Source organism: Miscanthus floridulus, chromosome 14 (assembly GCF_019320115.1).
Source record: "Miscanthus floridulus cultivar M001 chromosome 14, ASM1932011v1, whole genome shotgun sequence".
In the NCBI taxonomy this organism is placed as follows: domain Eukaryota; kingdom Viridiplantae; phylum Streptophyta; class Magnoliopsida; order Poales; family Poaceae; genus Miscanthus; species Miscanthus floridulus.
In genome coordinates, this window is record NC_089593.1 from 7449708 (window position 1) to 7467632 (window position 17925).

The following is a 17925-nucleotide window of genomic DNA, read 5'->3' on the forward strand; positions in this document are numbered from 1 at the left end:
AATGTGAAGACTGCGACATGGGTGATGTCGGCTCAGGCGTGACCAAGTTAGATTCCATCAGAAAGGAAATTGTGGAGTCCAATTTATGTAAATAAGATTATTTTACAAGTAATCTAGTAATGTCCGACTAGGACTCTGTATCGGCCCAAGGTATAAATATAAGCCCCGGCCATTGTATTAGATTTTGATCTCCATAGATTAATACAATTTGTTTCGGCCTCACGCCATTGCATTAGGAGTAGGATGTAGCGTAGAATTCGGTGAGTTCTTTAGCAAACAGGGCTACATCATTTTTGACCTCCGGTTTGCTACGTTCTTCGTCTATCAGGTGCTCAAGGCTTTAATTACGGGCGCATCGCTGTAATTTCATCTAGTCTACCTAGTTATCGATCTCATTACATCTACTAAGGCTGCATCTCATGACCTCTTAGTAGATTTGATGGAATCACCCGCCTTGATTAAGATCCATCGGCTCATATCGCATAATTCTGTCGTCTTGCTGTCTTTCAACTTGATCACATCTTAATTGACGTCAGATCATTTCTTTGGCTCATTGTATCTTAATCGTGGCCTTGCGTAGTATGCTTTCAGGAGTACGTTTTGCTATAATTAGACCTATCAGCTTGCAATCTTTAGTCTATTGCCCTGCTGCCAACGCTGCATCGTTCCGACCTGATTGGTGGCAACGCTAGATTAGATCTTGTTAGGCTTATGGGTTCTAGTTATAGTGAGTCTTGCACTTGTTCTCATACTACAACCTATCGGCTTCCTAGCTAACAGTCCATACAATTCATCTTGAATATCTTGATATCCACGTCCATTGGCTTCTTAGCTGATAGCAATATCTTCTTTATATGTGGGCAGTTCCTTCATCGTCATCGGCTTCCTAGCCGAGCTCCATTGGAATCGAATTCTAGCCACCCTAGCACCGGTCACCCTACTCTTCAACGCTTCTTCGACGAATTTCAACAACTCTCTGGCTTCTTCTAGCTCCGGACTAGTCGGTTCGGCCTGCCACCTTGGTGATGAGGTTGGGATACGACTGTAGTTGGTTGGAAGAGAAGGGACATGGTTGTTGCAGTAGAACCTTTGGGAGTGCCATCCCTTGTTGGAGGTTGGGAGGGAATAGTCAAGATAAAATTTTTTCCTCTCTTCCTGAATTGGAAGCCGGCACCCCCAATTACCTTGGTTTCTCCCCGGACGAACTGAACTCTAAGGTAGAAGAGATATTTGAAAAGTCCAAAGTGGGGAGGGATACCAAGAAAGGCCTCACAAAAGTGAGAAAAAATACTCAAGTGCAAGATTGAGTTCGGGTTCAAATTCACCAGATCGATCTGATAGAACTCGAGCACTCGGCAGAAGAAGATGGAGGTTGGGAGACCAAATCCATGGGAGAAAAAAGACTCAAAATAACCAAATCTTCAGCATCAAGAAGAGGAAGAGCAGCACCTCTCATAGCTCTCCATCTGAGGATTGATTGCGCCAGGAGGAAGCCTTGGACGACTAGTGTTTCCAGTCGGCTTGTGGATGAAGTTGAGGCCACCTAGAGATTTTGGGGAATCTTCACCTGCTCCTCTTCGGAGCTTGAGTCAGAGACCCTTTGGCGAGAGCGACGGGGAGCCATTGCAGCAGGTGGATGGAGGTAGAAGGAAAAGCACTCAGCGCTGAAAGCTTGGGCGGAGATGTCTAAGGTTTCTGACCGCTTGAGGAAGACGATGGCTTGAGTCAGTTTGAGATGCAGAGGCAAATGAGGCATCGGGTGATTTTTATATCCATCATTATGAAGGATGCGGGCGGCTATGGCACACGCGTGCTAAAATCTTGTCCCCCGAAGCGTCAGAGCCGTTGGTCTCTCGTGTCATCATTACTCTGGAGACCGACAACTGACATGCCGAGATGATCGCTCTTAGAGCAACTCCAGCAGGGTCCCTTACTTGAGCCTCCATAGCTAAATATGGAGGCTCAGGTAAAAAAGCCAACTCCAAGCAGGGCCTCTACTACAGACCCTAAAATTTGTTGGCCCAAACAAATCTACCCTCTAGACCCCCATTTGTGGTGGAAGAATGGGGGCCGGCCCCAATCTTTCCTCTGCCACGCGTGCTGCTACGCCTCCGCCAGCGCGGATGCTTCCCTGCCAGGCACGGTATCCTTCCCTCCCAGCAGTGCGCACTCTCCCCTCCACCTCCTCTAGCGGATTGCGCGAGCACAGGGACGGCCCAGATCGATGGCGGGCAACCATGCTGCCGGCGACGCCATTGCCGCGTGGATGGCTGGCGCGCCTGTCCACACGCCACCCCGGGGGGGGGTGGGGATGCCGGGCGCGCTTGCTCCGCCGCCACCGCGTTGGGCGAGGAATCGCGGCTTCGGTGCAGGTGCGACCGCCCATCCCCGCCGTCGCTCGGGCACGGCCGTCATCCGCGCCGCTGCACAGGCCTGGTCACTGCTCGCCTTGGTACCGGCTCCATTCTCCCCCATGGCCGGCGTCTCCTCCCTTTGCCTCCCTCCGCGCGCGCGGCGGAGCGGCCCGACCACGCCTCCCTCTGATGGGTGACTGCATTGCCCCTGCCGCTCATCCATGCTCTATGTGTGTGGAGAGGATGAGGGGAAGAAAGGGCATGGCTCAATGACACACGGGTCCCCAATTGTCATTGGCTGCTGATATGGATTTGGGGGCTTTGTTTGGGGCTGCTGCTGGAGTAGAAGAGATTTATTGGGCCAATAAAAGTTGGGGTCAGCACCCAAATAAAAGTAGGGGCTCTGTTTTTGGGGCTAGTGCTGGAGATGCTCTTACCTGTTCATTTGACGAAAATCGAGGGGTTCATTTTCGGAAGTGAAACGGCATGAGAGGTTTTTAGAAACATTTCCATAATTTTGGAATAATGGCTGGAAAATATTTTTGGCTGGATATTCCAAACTTAAAACTAGGCCATGCCCGTCAGCCTTGCCTGCAGACGAACACTAGTCGGGGTAACGCCCGCGTTAATCTTGGGGTAACAGTCATTGGCTGAACATTCCAAGGTCTTAAAGCCGGGCCATGCCCGCCAGGCCCTGCCTGTTACTATCTAGAAGCAGTCGGAATATCACTGCTCTGCTTCCTAGGACCGGGCTATGCCCGCAGGCATGCCTGTACCATCTAGAAGCAGTCGAAACCTCACCGTTCTACTTCCTAGGACTTAAAGCTGGGCTATGCCCGCCGGGCCCTGCCTATACGGTTTGGAAGCAGTCGGATAATCTCTATGCTGCTCTCCAGAATTTAAGTCGAGCCATGCTCGCCAGGCCATGCCTTGTACCATCTAGAAGCAGTCAGAACATCACCACTCTACTCTTTAGGACTTAAAGCCAGGGCCATTCCGCCAGGCGCGAGCCTGTACCGTCCAGAAGCATTCGAACATCAACCAGCTCTGCTCTCTTGGACTTAAAGTCTAGGCCATGCCTGCTAGGCACTAGCCTGTACGTCCAAAAGCAGTCGAACATCCCCACTCTCTCTCTAGGACTTAAAGCCAGTCCATGCCCAGCCAGGCGCCATCCCGAAAAGAAACCCGGAAGGGAGAACCACCCCCAAGAAAAAGAACCCCCCCAAAAAACCACCCCCCCCCACCCCCCCACCCCCACCCCCCCTTGTACTGTCTCGGAAGCATCGGAACATCACCGTTCTACTTCCTAGGACTTAAAGCCGGGCCATGCCGCTAGGCCTTGCCTGTACCGTCTAGAAGCATCGAATGTCACCGCTCTATTCTCTAGGACTTAAAGCCGATCCACGCTCGCTAGGCTCTACCTATACGGTTCGGAAGCAGTCGGATAATCTCTACACTGCTCTCCAGAATTCCAAGTCGGGCCACGCCCGCTAGGCTTTGCCTGAACCGTTCAGAAGTAGTCAGATAATCTTCACACTGTTTTCCAGAACCAAAAGTTGGGTCTTGCCCACCAGGCTTTTGCCTGTAACAGTCCGAAATGACCAGATAATCTCTGTGTTGTTTTTCATGGTTTTTTCTTGTTAAAAGCATCATTCAATTTATGGAACAAATTGAATAATGCTCGGGGCTTCTACCGTGGATATCACGATGGAGTTTCAGTTTGGATAGATAACACCAATGTGCAGTACCAGGTGTTCTATTGACCAGATCAAGATGGGTTGACTCAAAGCAGGGTGCCACATCCGCAAGGAAGCACTCGACAGGCAGTTGAACCACTCGGGTAGTCGGGCGACAAAATGGAGAATGCCAGAAGTCGTTCTTGTACCTTTACGCATATCCTGTACTAAATGCTGTAATTAGACTGGTGTTAGTACAGTGCAGAATAAGCTTTCAACGACATATCAATTAGGCGGTTATTAGTAACGGACTATTTACTCAGCTGTTACTAATAACCGCAACCCATTGATCATCCTTAACTCTTCTTGAATTATAAAAGGAGGGTGTGGTTGATTTGGGAGATGGTTTGACATTCGGAGGTTGGATGTTCAGAATCTAGACTAAACTATTCTCATAATACACACACACAAACACAGGAAGTAGGGTATTACCTCTTCGGAGGGCCTGAACCTGTATAAACTTTTGTGTCTTTTTGAGCCATTGCCTACGTGAGATCCCGCAAACCTTCAGAATCTTTACTATCGAGGAATTCGCCCTGACAAGTCTAGAGGGCAGGTGCGTGATCTAGTCCTAGTCGGATACGATAGAATAGATCTAATCCTATTACAAAGATTGCCTTCCTTAGATCCGAGTAGGTTGAGTTCTTCATAGTTGCGGACTCCATGCCACTATGCCACGTGTCCTCTAGCTATCATTGGCCGGCCCAATCTCCTCTAGGAGTAGTCAGTCCTTTGGGGAACCCTTAGTATCTATGTCTGTCAAGTCCCCGAGCTCTTCATGGTTGAACTTCAAAACCTTCTTGAATCTCTAGGTCTTTGCCGAGTAGAATTAAGCAGCATCCAAGTACTTCTCTTGAATCTCAAGGTCGTTGCCGAGTAGCTTCAAGTGATATCCGAGTAATCTTTTTGAGGAAAACCATGAAGTCCTTCCAAAAAACTTTGAAAATTTCCTCAATGAGGGTGCGCTTTCTTGCAAAGTGCACCATGGGTGTAGCCCCGGAGCCTCTGCTGTTTAGCATAAATAACTTGAGGTTCTTTGCATGATCTTGCTTCTTTAAGAAAAAATTTAACACATCCGTTAAGGACATGATCCCGTAGCCCCCCTAGCCTTAAACTGACTACATTTAGTCAATTGAAGGGTCTGAGACATCCTCGAGGGGTACTGCCGTTGTAACCTCCTCAAGATAATGGTCCATTGACGGCTCATCTTAAGTGGTTTGTTTTCCGAGTAACCTCCACAAGACAATGATCAAAGACCTCTTGTCATTGAGTGGTTTAAAATACCTCCTGGCAAGCTAATTAACCAACCAGTGGTAGCATTGTCTTCCAATTTTAGTCTTCCACCTGAATAAATTGAAATCCAGAATTTTCCAAGCCCTCGGGCTTAATTTCAGGAATTAAGTCTTAATCCTGGCTTATAATATTTGAGAATCATAATCAAATCATGATTTATCTGAATAAATCACATCTTGATCGTGAAAAAACAACCGCGCGATACTGATATTCACATCACGGACCTCTCAGCCTGACGAGTGGTAAAAAATATCCAACCGTTAGCCTCCCAACGATAAAAATTCTGCTTAGTGGCGCAACGGTTACTTTCTGGGAGACGAAACCTTCCGTTATATTCCTTATAAATAGCGCGTCCTAGTAAAAAGATATTCACCAAATCTTCACTACAATCCAGCCTCCTTGCCTTCACCTTCCCTGCACCAAACTCTCACGCCGCCAAGCCCTAACCCAACTCATCCTCATCAGTGCATGCGAGTAAAGCTCCGCGCCCACATTAGAAAAATGGGAAACAAGAAAGGTTCTAGCGAAGGCACCGCGAAGGAGGGGAAGAAGTTGGAGAAGCCAGTGCAGACAAAGCCGCCAAGTCCGTAGCTCTCCTGGGAGCAGACAAAGACCACCGAGGCCGAGCACCTCAACCTAGTTGAAGAGGGTATGCTCCCAAGCAAAATCCTTGGCGAGTGGAGAGGACCATGTAAGCACCGATATCCAGCTCCATCACATGGCGAGATTGTTGTTTTTTCTTCCTTTTTCGAGTGCAGATTTGGTCTCCCCTCTTCTGACTTCTTCAGAGGTCTTCTTCACCACTGCTCGATAACCTTGAATCATCTCAATCCAAACTCCATTGCTCATATTTCCATTTTTGTCCATCTGTGTGAAACTTTTCTCAGCATTCCGCCGCCAAGTTTCACCTGTTAAATACCTTTTTTCATCTCAAGCCCCAGCCGAATTCCACATCTCCCTGCCATAGTCGGTGGGGCAGGATTCCAACTCCGTATTGGTGTCAAGGATGAGTATCTTCAGTATACTCTTCCTGACACCATTAAGGGCTGGAAATGTGGTGGTTCTACATGGCCAACCACATCCCTTCTCTTGTTGAGGCTTCGGGCTTCTCTCCGGTTGCCAATCTTCGTTGGAAGGAGAGCGTCTCTGATTGTGAGAAAAAATTTATTGCACCACTCCTCCAACAAGTGGTTGTCTCAAAGAAACCGGTTTGTAACAACAGACATAATAGTCGCCAGCTGGCTCAAACGTCGAATCCAGCCAACTACAGTCAAGAGGGTTCGAGTATCATGGAGCCCGTGATCCTACTCGACCATCTGTTGCCGAGTTGTCCGAGGACCAGATACTCACCCGCCTCATTCGGATCTTGCCGGATGTGGTGAGTATGACGCTGTCCTTTCTCGAGTTCAGCATGACAAATCCTCCTCCAGCTAATCCTCAAGTTCTTGATTTGTATATTGTTGACTTTATCTTTCTGACTCTGTCTTCGCTTGTCTGCTTGTAGAGCCTTTAGATGAGCTTCGTAGACCTGCCGACGGTGCCCTTCCCTCCCAATGAAGGAGTTGGGCCACGCTCGAATAGGAGACCCGAGGCTGTCGTGCCAGAGACTCCAGGGTAGATTTCTTTTGGGATTGAGTCATCCTCAACAGAGACTGACCCGCTATTGGGGCGCAGAGGAGAAATTGAAGATGAGGGACGAGTAGCAAGTGTTCCCATAGCCCTATCATCGAGGATGTGGGCTCATCTTTGCCGAAGAAGAAGCGCACCCATAGTTGGAAGGTGCCAATCAGAACAACAAAGCTTATCATGCCTTCAACGGAGAAACCGACGAGTAGCCCTTCAGCAGCACCGAGTACCATAGCTGCCTGGTAAGTTCTCTTCGAAAACACCTTCCATTGTAGTCTTAATGACCATGTCTTGTTTTGTTAGTGGATTCGCCTGAACTGAGGCCAAGGTGACGTTGTCATTCAAGTTCTTGAGAACCAAGCTTTCTATCCGATCTGAAAGAACTTTTCTTTCATGAAATACTCTGTTTGTGTTTGACAGCCTCCGACTAATATATTTGTTGTCTTTTAGAGTTTCGCAGGATACTGTGATTGAGCACAATCCTTCCGGTGGGCAAGAAGTCGAAGCTTGCGGGAAGGATCCCGAAGTGGCCCAAGCCCTGCAGCCTTCCCTGCCCTGTCGGGTGACCAAGGCAGGGCGGCGATGGAATTAGTCGTCCTCGTGCTGTCCATCAGCCAAGAAGCTCAGACATCGACTGTGGATGGCACAACTGGCAGGACTAGCAAGCAACGATCACAATTATAACACCCTAAAATTTGCTACTTTTTGCTACTTTCTAAAAAGAGTAAAATGATTTCTGTTAATTGTTTATGCTCATAAAAACATAGAGAGAAGAAAATTTTTCTTTGAATTAAAATCCAACATAAGGGTAGGCAACATGTTTGCGCATACATGCTATTGCATCGGTACTTTTATGATGAGTGGTTTGGAAAATAAATTTAAATCTCAATCTTCAAAATATTATTTTTAAGTAGTGGTTTAAAAAGAATTTGAAAACTTACGAAACAAAAGTTAGATAAGATGCTTTGTTTTCAAAATCCAAAGGCTTGGAAAAGGATTTGAGATGCGTTAGAACGATGCCTCTCTTTCCGGGAATCTTTCTGATCTTTTTTCGGGATTAAATTCCTATTTCTTGGAGCTTTGTCTTTTTTTATCATTCCAAAAGTCTTTTCAGGAGCTAAAACCACTTTGATTGTGTTCCTCATCCTTCAATCTATCTCTAAAAATTTTTCTAGAATTTTTCGGAGCTTCGGGATATTTTTCGGTTAAAAATAATAAATATCTCGAATTTTCAAAATCTCCAAACCCCACATATAAATACATGCCGGTGTTCTCTCGACGCAAGGGTTTCAGAAGTACGATCCATTTTCCTAGCCGGCGCTCGTAGCCACCTACATCTATCGCCGAAGTGTGGAAAAGCTAGGTTTCCGGCGAACTCTTCGGCGAGCTATTCTGACCAAACCGTCATGTTCCGGGCGTCGACCACCACCACCATGAGGTAGCCCTCTTCGTCCTCTATGCTGTCATGTCTTTCTTTTCACGAATCCATGTTCGTATGATCATTTTCCTAACTATTCTTTGTCTTCTCCGGCGAGGACCTCCATTGCCGGCTCCGTTTCTTCTTCTTTCGGCCCTTGGCCGTGTCACTGCAGCTGCGCCCCAGCCCCGGGCCCCACCTGCGCCACCACCATGCCCCCAGCGCGCCGCTAGCCGCGCCGAAGCCCGCTGTGCTGGAGCCGCGGCCGGGCACGCCCTGCTGCCTAGACCGCCACAACGTCTCCGTCCCTTTCCGACGACACGACGCTGTGAGCCGCATCGAACCCCGACCCCGACCATGCCGCCGCACCACTGCGCCATCCCCCAGCCCGGCCGAGCGCCGCCCAGCCGCGCCCCTCTCCCCTGCGTGCGAGCACAGTAGCATCCTTGGCTGGCCTACCTGTACGTGCTGTCCAAGGAAGAAGATGATACTATTACGAGTTTGCCACTGGTTTATATTTCCATCACCGTTTTTCCATTTTAATTCTGTTTTAAGTGGTTCAAGTTGCATTAGATTCATGTCACCAAGATTTATGCAGTAGAGTTATTAGTTTTCATGTCACATGTTTATGAATTTATTTTGATTAAAATATTAATTCAGTTTATAATTATTTAATCGCTATTTAATTAAAATCAATTTATGTTTTTAATTTCGTTTCAATTGCGCTGGTTTCATCGCAACGTTTGATACGCGTCATGACGGTGTATTCCATGTTACCTTCTTACGCTTTATAATTAATATTAACTCGATTAACATTTATTTAATAGTCTTTTTAATTAAAATCAATCTAGTTTTTATTTCCGTTTCCGATCTACGTTTGCTTTGTAACATTGTATGCTAGGCGATGGCGAAGTTATATACCATGTCCCATGGTTATAGTTTTCAACACAAATATTAATTGGATTGATATTAGTGCTCACATCGTTTTCCGAATTAAAAGCAATATAGGGTTTTATCGCTTGGTCTTTCATAATTAAATACTAACATGATTAATAACGATCCAACTTGGTTTGTAATAATAATTTGCTTAGTCAAACCCGTTGCATACGATAAACTTGTTTAGGTGCTCTCACGTTTACTTTTCTTTTGCAAAATTAATGTTTAACTTGCTTAAAGTATACCATCAATGTTTTAAATAAAATATGATTAGCTCTTTCTCCGGCTTTATGAATTCAAATTCAAACTTGATTAAATTAACTTAGTGATATTTCTCTGGAAATATCTGGTACACTCTTTTGCTAAATTAAAGATAAACACAGCCAACGGTCGTTGTTTTCCTGCCCATAATACAAACTTCCGGTAGTTGTTTCTTTTCAACCGTGGCTCTGTTCTCGGTGTTTCTTGTTGTGTTGTGCCTGTGTCGATCGAAGTTACGTGTTAGCAAGCGAAGTTAACATGTCTCGTACCTCTGAGTTTTGTAAGTTAAATATTAACTGGGTTAATGTTTATGCAACCAGTTTGTAATTAAAAGCAACTTAGGCGTATGCATTGGTCTTTCATCAATAAATGTTAATATGATTAATGTCAACCTTAATGCCTTTTTAATTGTAACATGCTTAGTTCGACCTCGAAACATAAGTGTTTTCGCTTAGCTTTTGTCACTCGTTCTTTATCTTTCAAGTTAAGTGTTTAAATGACTTAAATGATATATAATCATTTATAACTAAAATTATGACTAATGTTTAAGCTCGCCTTTTCTAATTAAAACTTAATTTGACTTAATTCAACTTTAGGATGTTTCTCTGAAATGTCCATTACCTTGTTTATTAAATAAAATAAATCAAGCATATAGTTTGTTCTCCGTGTTAATGCGAATCCCGATAGAGCATCCTTTACACCGATAGTCTCATTTTTGGCGTTCTCGTGTTCTTGTATCCGTTGCAACGAGCCCTCTCTTTTAGTACGTTGTTTTCAAAACTTTTACTTGATTGGTGTATTGTTTTTAGTTATCTCTATTTGTTTGCTTATATGTTTGTTGGTGTGCTTGGTTGCTATGATCTGTGAGTAGAAGAAGAGTTGTCTCTAAACGTTGGAGCCTTGAAGCTGAGTGCCAGAGGCTGCAGGGCAGAAGATGAAGATAAAGTTTGAAGATTCTCTGAGCGAGTTGTTTTGGAGGAAAAGCAAGTTAAGGCAAGTATAACAAGAGTATTCCTTATTACCTAATAACCATTTAATCATCTTTTCATGTGCATGTGTCTGACCTGATAAACCCTAAGGACTTTACATAGTACTTATTGATATCTCGTATCCTTGTTACCTATGTGTTTTTCATATGGGTAGACCTGCTTAGTTGCTCTCACCAATTATAATCATTTGGAATATTGATTAATGGATTACGCAACTTGTTATTAAAAGATGTTTTTTAGCAACATGGACAGAAGAGGGCTAGAGCATTGGGCCTTTTTCTTTTGGTGCTCTAGTTTCTCTCCATAAGGACTTTATCTTAAAGTGGTAACCTAGGACTTACAGTACAACCGTGAGAGCTACATGGCTCTGGCTTTAGTCAAGTATGAAGTTCTTTCTAGCTTGCTAGTGGTTACCGAAAGGCGCAAATATGGAGCCTAGGTTGTAGAATGGCTTCTTATCTCTCAGGGTGTGTACAATGCTGCGACCATATGTGCCACTTTGTTAGTGGAGACCCATTCACCTAGCTGCTGAAACCTAGCGGCTACTAACTTGTTAGAGGGACTTTTGAAAGGCTTCATAGTGAACCCTGCCGACTTATTACCTTGGAAGTGGGTCAAGAGGTTGATCACCTCGGGCATATGGGCAACATGACACATGGGTAAAGATGTACAACCTCTGCAGAGTGTCTTAAACTGTTATAACAGCCGTGCTCTCGGTCATAAGCGGCCTGGATCCTTTTTGAGATAGTTGGTTACCTGGATGGGTTGGTTATTGATTAATGTTGCTACGATCTCTAATCACTTTAACCTTGGGGCTTAAGCACAACCTAGTTACATAGGTTTAATGAATAAAATTTGATCTACTAAAATGCTTACCGCAGTATAGTCGTGTCTAACCTTTGAGCCTTCATCCGCTTATGTTGTATTTTTTTAGTACGAAATGTACTTACTCTTGCTATTTCCCACACACCCCAGTCTTTAGTCAAAGTTGCTCAGAAGACCGATGAAGATGCTATAGAGAGTTCTCTTGAGATAGTTAAAAGTGCTAGGCGTATGTACCTCAGTCAGCTGTCCTTGTGAGGAATGGAGCCTCAAGAGAAGTTTAGTAATCGTTCCGCTATACTCTGATGTCAGTGTTAATATAATTATATTTCTGCTTTATAACATTGTTTTTTGATATTATTTCTTTATGTTGCTATATGTGTAGATTTTTTGGATACACATATGAAGAGCCTGCTTTTGTCTTTAAAACCGAATGTGACAACAACCGCGAGTACCCAGCTCATGGAGAGCAGCTAAGGTGCCGTGGGCCCGTCCATGAGAGTCCAGCTCCCTGCGGGCAGTACAGGCCTCGTGGTTGAAGAATTCGGTCCAAAGCTGTCTTTGACAGATACAGATCAAGACTTAGCCCATGCAACTGGGCTCTCGATAGAGACGTATCAGAAATCAACAGAATTCAACTCCGTCTTCAAGGTAACCATCTTGATGATCTTCTTGTTTTCTGTTAGTCGCTTGGTTAAGGACTAACTGAGTAAGTTCTTGTGCACAGGACCTGATATTGAAAGCCTTAGCCTAGGCACAACTTGTTCGTAAAGAGTTGACCACCGAGATCCACACGATCAAGAGGGATCATGATGAGCGGGAAAGGAACTGATTGAACCTCGACGCTCGCAAAGATGACGCAATCACCACCCTTTGCACTAAAGTAGAAGAACTGGGAGAGCGGGAAAAGACTTTGCAGGCCGAGGCTAAGACGTCTAAGAGCCGTTTTTGGGCACTTAGCGCTAAGCTGAAGAGTAAGTCCTCTGAACATATCTTCTTTTGTTATGGAGTTCTTGAATACTCATCTGATTTCTTTTTGTCTATATTTTGCGGCCGAGAGTGCCAAGGCCGAGAGACTTCAAGCAAACGTCACTGAGTTGAGTAACCAGCTAGACCACAAATATGCGGAATTAGCTGAGGTAAAGAAACAGTAAGCCTTCACTGATGAACAGCTTAAAAAAACTACTCAGATCCGCCAAGATGCTGACCGCGACCTTGTGCAGGTGATGACGACCATAACTCGGCAGGCAAAGGACATGAAGGAGGTCCAGGAAGGCACCAGAACAGTCATCGGCCTCTTCTACTCGGAAGGCGACAAGAACCGTCCGCTGGCTGATGTCCTGAAGGAGCTGCCTGGGCGGATATCTTCATATATCAAAGAGATGGGCAAGAGCTGCATCCGCTAGGCTTTAGGACTACTCTAGGTCTACTTTCCTAGTTTAGAACTTAGGAAAATAGTAGACTAGCAGCCGTCATCTTGTACTGACGAGGATCTCGACCGCGCTGAGTGGGAGGTTGAAGATGTAGCAACTGCTTTTATCAACGAACTCGACTTCTCTTCAAGTCTTGTAGTGTTGATATTCTTGAATATACTGCTTCCATTAATTAATGAAAGATTGTCTTCAATTGTTAAATCAATCTGAAATGGTACCCTCCTGAATAGAGTACCTAGAGAGCTTAAGTCTTCGTAGTCGTCTCTTGAATAGGGACTTGGTCGTCCGTTGGATAATCACTTCATGTTTTAATTTTTACCCGAAACTTGCGCCCTCCTGAACAGAGTACTTAGATGGTTTCCTTATAGTATTCTCTTTGAACAGGGGACTTAGTCAACCGTAGGGTAGTCTACCCTTACGCGATGACCCCCGCGTCTTAGCACGATTCCAAGTATATAAGGTTGGCTCTTTTGACAGGAAGCAACCCGTAGGTTATATGTCAGTCTAATTTTCCAACTTCGTCTCGTTGCAGAGACAGGAAATAGTCTTATAGCGCTATATGTCCCTTGTTTGGACAGGAAATAATGGAACTTTGACGCTATATGTCCTTGGTGGCATAATTCGCGACTCATGTTCACTGTATGCCGAGTAGGCAGGAATCAGCGGGCATTAGCCGTTGTATGCGTACTCCTTCGGGTGGCAGGGACAGCACCCTATTGTATGCCGAGTAGTAGAAAATAATGATCTTAAGCCATTATATGCTACATGGGGAGGCAGGGACAGTCTCCGCTATGTGCCGAGTAATAGAAATTAGGGATAGAGCCTCTATATGTTACTCCTTTGTTATGGACAAGAATTAGTGGAGTTTTTTCTGCTATATGTCCTAGGAGATAGGGACAGACTGCTGTGTGCCGAGTTAGCAGGAATCAGGGACAGAGCCTCTATATGCTACTCTTTTGTTTTATTTGTAAACAGATTGTTTGCACCAGATTTTGGAGGACATCAAAATATGGAATTTCGAAAAGCACTGTGAAGACTGCGACAAGGGCGGCATCGGCTCAGGCGTGACCAAGTCGGATTCCATCAGAAAGGAAATCGGGGAGTCTAATCTATGTAAATTAGATTATTTTACGAGTAGTCTAGTCGTGTCCGACTAGGACTCTGTATCGGCCCAGGGTATAAACATAAGCCCCGACCATTGTATTAGATTTTTATCTCTCGATCAACACAACTCACTAGTAAAGAAACGACTTTTGATCCACTTCGAAATTTGGCTTTAGTCCTGATATTTTTCGTGCTCGGGACTAGAGAAACCTTTAGTCCCGGTTGGTAACTCTAACCGGGATTAAAGGTCCCTGCCTAACGGCTACTGTGGCAGGCTTTTGCTGCAGGGGACCTTTAGTCCCGGTTGGAGCTACCAACCGGGACTAAAGGTTAACTTTTACTCCCAGTTGGTCCCTCCAACCGGAAGTAAAAGTCTACTCCCAGCTGGAGGCTCCGTCCGGGACTAAAAATGGACCTTTAGTCCCGGTTGCTGTCTCCAACCGGGACTAAAGGTTCCCTCCTATATACCCCTTCTTCCTCCCCGAGCCTGAGCCACCTCGAGCTCAGTGTTCTTGGTTCATCGCCGGCCTCTCTTCTTCCTCATCGCCGGTAATCACAAGATTTCTTCGATTCCTCCATCGATTCTTCGGTTCTAAAGGTTACCAACTTTATACTCTCATGTTTCATCAGTAGCATATCTCATTTTGTGGACTAGATATATGTGGTTTTTTATGGTGGATTTTTTTATTTGTAAGCCATTTAAGCTCAAAATCACTTTAAAGTTTGCATATTTGGATGAAGGAAGGTTAAAGTAGTTATTCAAAACTAGTATTCAGCTTTCATTTCTAGCATGCATAGCACACTTCATGGTTTAGAGATATAGAGAATTTTAGAGTTTTTTTTAATTTTATTTGTTTATAAAATGAGAAATTTATATTATATTAAAAATGAGTATAGAGAGTAGATGGCAATTGCTTCCGGGTCCTCGGCCTCTCATCGGGTTCCAAAGCGACTGAGGCCGGACCTCCCTCTCATTGCATGCGACAAGTGTGAGGAGAAGATTGTGATGGAGTACCGGGTGAGGAAGGAGTGTCCCAACAAGGGCCGTATCTTATACAAGTGTCCGGATCGCAATGTGAGTTATTTTGTCGCATTTGATGATTATGATTAATTTATACTTATTTTCATGATGATTGTGATTAAAGTTCTAATTTTTTGTTTTAATTTCAGTGGGATGGCACTGGATGTTCAGGCTGGTACTGGGAGGAAGAGTATGTTGAACACGTGCAAAACTCTCTTGCATAGGCGGCTACGGCGGCTGATGAGGCAGTGATCCTGCGGAAGAAGCCCATAGATGTTGAACAAACGCATGATCTGTCTGTTTTAGTTGGAATTGGTCGCGAAATCCTTATGCTGCTGAAGTGCATTTTAGCTTTAGTTTTTTTAGTGGTAGTTGGGATTGTCTACATTGTAGCGAGACTTTCATAAATTAATACCTTGTGTGGTGGCATGCATGTCGTATAATTAACTAATTATGTTCTAGATTTTAATATGGTATGTATGTCATGTAATGCAGATGAGCCGACATTGGATGTACAATGCTGATCGCCGCTCCCAAGAGTTTATTGAGGGCGTGCATTCTTTCTTACGTGTGGCCGAGGCAAACAAACGCGATGGTTTCATGTGCTGCCCATGTGCCATATGTAATAATTTGAAGGAATATGCTAGCTCAAGGAGTCTTCATTCACACTTGTTGAAGTCGGGTTTCATGCCAAACTATATTTGTTGGACGAAGCACGGAGAAACCGGGGTTGTAATGGAAGAAGGTGAAGAAGAACAATGGGACGATGATGACATTATTGCTGAATATGGTGTCTTCAATGATACTGCAATGGGGGAAGCTGAAGAAGAGGTAGGGGCAGAAGATGAGCCCGCTGATGATCTTGGTCAGGCCATTCGTGACACACAAAGAGAATGCGAAAATGAAAATGAGAAGATCAAGTTCGAGCGCATGCTAGAGGATCACAAGAAATTGCTATACCCAACTTGTGATGCGGGGCAAAAAAAGTTGAGTACCACACTGGAATTGCTGCAATGGAAGGCAAAGAATGGTGTATCTGACAAGGAATTTGGGGAGTTACTGAAAATCCAAAAGAAGATGCTTCCGAAGGATAACGAATTGCCCGTCACTACGTACGAAGCAAAACAGGTAGTCTGCCCTTTGGGATTAGAAATCCAGAAGATACATGCATGTCCTAATGACTGCATCCTCTACCGTGGCGAGGAGTACGAGAAGTTAGATGCATGCCCGGTATGTCATGCATCGCGGTATAAGATCAGGTGAGATGACCCTGGTGATGTTGAGGGCGAACGTCCCACGAAGAAAATCCCTGCCAAGATTATGTGGTATGCTCCTATAATACCACGCTTGAAACGTCTGTTCAGAAACAAAGACCATGCAAAGTTGTTGCGATGGCACAAAGAAGACTGTAAGGTAGATAATATGTTGAGACACCCTGCTGATGGGTCCCAGTGGAGAGCAATCGATAGAGAATTCCCGGAGTTTGCAAATGACGTAAGAAACTTAAGGTTTGCTTTAAGTACGGATGGTATGAATCCTTTCGGGGAGCAGAGCAGTAGTCATAGCACTTGTCCTGTTACTCTATGTATCTACAACCTTGCTCCCTAGTTATGCATGAAGCGTAAGTTTATTATGATGCCAGTGCTCATCCAAGGCCCAAGGCAACCTGGCAACGACATCGATGTGTACCTGGTTATTTTGGCTTCACGCCATTGCATTAGGAGTAGGAGTAACGTAGATATCGGCGAGTTCTTCGGTAAGCAGGGCTGCATCAGTTTGATCTCCGGTTTGCTTGTAAGTACCGTCAGCGACTAGTATCTAATCTTGTAAGGCTGCATCAGTTAAGTTTGATCTCATGCCTGATTTGGTATTAGTCAAGTTAACGATTCGTATCTAATCTCGTAAGGCTGAATCAGTTAGGTCTGACCTCTTACTAGATTTGATATTAATCAAAGTTATCAATTTAATTACGTTTAGTAAGGCTGCATCTTATGACCTCTTGCTAGATTTAGTAAAATCAGTTATCCGACTAGATTAAGACACATCGGCTTACATCTTTCTAATCTGTCGTTTTATTGCGTCATCACGTTAATCTTTAAACCTGACAACAGACTCTGTTTTATCAGCCAATTATGTCTTAGTCTTAGTCATCCATAGTGTGTTTTTAATTATCTGTTTTACTGTAAATAAATTCATTGGCTGGCAAACTCTAGTTTATTGCCCTGCTGCCAGCGCTGCATCATTTTGACCTGATTGGTGGTGACGATATATTAGACTTTGTTAGTTTATGGATTTACTTGTATGAAAATAAGGAATATATTTCATTCTATGATCTTATCAGTTTTTCTAATCAACCACTTGTGCTTTCATGCTTTACTTAGTATTATAAGATGTATCCATCGGCTCTCTTAGCCGATTGCTTTACTTTATTCACACACGGATGCATGTTGGTACCATCGGACCTCCAGCCGATGGCTTGATACACTCTATCGACTTTCTAGCCAATGGCTCTGTGGGACTGCCAGATCACCAGCCGACATGTTCCACCTTAAACTACTGATTATCTTTTCCCTTGTCAATTGGAGGTCATTTTGACCGGCATGCCCACGACCCTAAAATTGACAGGACCTACACTGGAGCTAAGCAGATCTCCCAGGCTTGTCGTGTGTCCTGCGCATTAACAAGAATTTTGCATCGACACATTTTTCTGGCACGCTCGGTGGGACTACAATCGTCAAGATGTCAGATGAGCCAACAACCAACGTGTCATATGAGGAGTTGTCTGATGAATAGAAACATATCACAGAAAAGCTGCCAGAAGAGTTCCAGGTCAAGCCGCCTGATTCTGTATTAGGATGGGTTGATCTAGAGAAGAAATTTCATAAATATTTCTTTGCTGAAATTCATGAGATGAGATTGACGGATCTCACAAC

General features: G+C 44.6%; 1 long non-coding RNA gene across 4 annotated transcripts; it reads left to right on the forward strand.

The window, feature by feature from the left end:
• Nucleotides 1-7464: 7464 nt before the first annotated feature.
• Nucleotides 7465-12997, forward strand: LOC136505450 (uncharacterized). 4 transcript variants are annotated; one of them, XR_010771211.1, is made up of 6 exons: nucleotides 7465-8887; nucleotides 10495-10616; nucleotides 11588-11712; nucleotides 11820-12085; nucleotides 12162-12573; nucleotides 12658-12997. It is a non-coding gene; the product is annotated as an uncharacterized lncRNA (long non-coding RNA). The 4 variants fall into 4 exon arrangements; XR_010771213.1 differs by lacking the exon at nucleotides 11588-11712 and having other exon boundaries at nucleotides 12162-12408; nucleotides 12495-12573; XR_010771212.1 differs by lacking the exon at nucleotides 11588-11712 and having other exon boundaries at nucleotides 7465-8447; nucleotides 8602-8887.
• Nucleotides 12998-17925: the final 4928 nt, after the last annotated feature.